Here is a 2,500-nt window from a genome sequence, read left to right on the forward strand (position 1 = left end):
AACACTTTCCATGCATAGGAAGGTGATTACAAAGCAAAATTAATCATACGCATACCACACACACATATAATCTTGTTCCTGAAACATACATTACGAGAGAGATTTATTTAATGATATACTCTTTTCACATTCAGATTCTCTCTTTGTATTCTTAAACTGAGCTATTTTCTAAACGAGTATTTAATCCTAACATATATTTATTTTTTATATGACAGCGTATACTCCACAGTAAATGAAATGGTTGTGGTAATAAATTCTAAACGCCATTAGCCCCCGCAAAATATAAATAATCAACATGATTAGTACTGGTTAGCCCTGCTGTCACCATTTATATTCTCTTGAACGAATAATTCACTTAATAATCTTGTGGCTTCAATTGACATAAGTATCTTTAAAATCACGTGTTGTGGTGGCCGATGTGGTAACGTCCCTGACTGGTGAATGCCAGACTGAAGTTCGAGTCCCACTCAAACTATGTTAGTTCTTTTGGTCGCTGCAGCCTAACAATCCTTATGGGCTGAGGATGGGGGTTTGTAGGAGCATATAGGTCTATATATCGAGTCATCAGCAGCCATTGCCTTGCACACCTTGGTCCAAGCTTGGGTGGAAAGGTGGCTTTTGCGTTGATATGTATATAAGGTCAGTCTCTAGGGCATTGTCCAGCTCGATAGGACAATGTCATTGCCCCCTGGCCTCTGCTATTCATGAGTAGCCTTTAAACCATTCAACAAGCAGCAGTGAGCTGGCAACGGAAACGGACGATTGCCGTAATGAGAGATAAGTTCGAATGATTACTTGAATATTTTTCCTCTTTCTTTCCTGGCGTGAATAAGGTCTCCTAAGAACTTACTCCTAGCGAGATGGATCATAGATTTTGTCGATTTTCTAAGTAATATCTGAGTGATTTTCGAACAGGATCTCTCAGGTTAAATTCCGTCTATAAATGTAAAACGATCAATAACTTTTTTCATATCATCAACACAAGCTACAATCCTAATTAGAGAAGCAGGATGCTATAAGCCCAAAATAATTAATAACTTTTTTATATCATCAACACAAGCTACAATCCTAATTGGAGAAGCAGGAGGCTATAAGCCCAAAATTATTAATTACTTTTTCATATCATCAACACAAGCTACAATCCTAAATGGAGAAGCAGGATGCTATAGGCCCAAAATGATTAATAACTTTTTCATATCATCAACACAGCTACAATCCTAATTGGGAGAAGCAGGAGGCTATAAGCCCAAAATTATTAATTACTTTTTCATATCATCAACACAAGTTACAATCCTAATTGGAGAAGCAGGAGGCTATAAGCCCAAAATGATTAATAACTTTTTCATATCATCAACACAGCTACAATCCTAATTGGAGAAGCAGGAGGCTATAAGCCCAAAATTATTAATTACTTTTTCATATCATCAACACAAGTTACAATCCTAATTGGAGAAGCAGGATGCCATAAGCCCAAAAGGATTAATATCTTTTTCATATCATCAACACAAGCTACAATCCTAATTGGAAAAGCAGGATGCTATAAGCACAAGGGCTCCAACATGTAAAAATAGTACAGTGAGGAAAGGATAAATGGAAATAAATAAACTACATCAGTAATGAATAATCAATATGAAAAACCTTAAGATAAGTAACAACTTCAATATTCATCTGTCCTAAATAAAGTATGGGGTATAAATGATGTAATTGGCAATAGATGAAATGAAAAGGTGAGGTTTTCAGCAGATTCAGAATCTTTGGTGAAAGAAATGGATTCCGATAACGTTTTGATACTTATTATGTTGAATTCTACTCATACTAAAAAAAATAGTAATAGATATAGGCCTACATAAAATATAATTCTCCTTAAAGATAAACTCTAGATTTTTAGAAGGCATGATACAATTCAAAGTACTTCAGCTACGGCTCGTCCTCAATTGTGATTTACATTTTTTAAAGCACCCAGAGGAAGAAACTTGTTCTTCGGAATCTTTAGACGTTTCCAAATTTTGAACATATAGGATTTTAATCAAGAGAATTATACTCATTTCGCATATATCACGATAAAGACAATCACATAGAAATGAACTTTAGACTGTTTGCAAGTTCTAAGAAAAAAATAACGTTGTTTACTTGAAGATAGCGGATAGTAAAGCAAGCATACAGATGAGTGAGGATAAAATATATATATTACCACATATAGGTGACTAATTTTATTACATCAGGAGAGAGAGAGAGAGAGAGAGAGAGAGAGAGAGAGAGAGAGAGAGAGAGAGAGAGAGAGAGAGAGAGAGAGAGAGAGAGAGAGAGATAATACATAAGTAAGCATACAGATGAGAGATAGGATGAACTAAATGGATTACCACATATAAATGACTGTGATTTTATTACAAGAGAGAGAGAGAGAGAGAGAGAGAGATGAGATGAGAGAGAGGAGAGAGAGAGAGAGAGAGAGGAGAGAGAGCTTACAGATAAGAGAGATAAGATAAATTACATATACATA

Source organism: Palaemon carinicauda, chromosome 26 (assembly GCF_036898095.1).
Source record: "Palaemon carinicauda isolate YSFRI2023 chromosome 26, ASM3689809v2, whole genome shotgun sequence".
In the NCBI taxonomy this organism is placed as follows: Eukaryota; Metazoa; Arthropoda; class Malacostraca; order Decapoda; family Palaemonidae; genus Palaemon; species Palaemon carinicauda.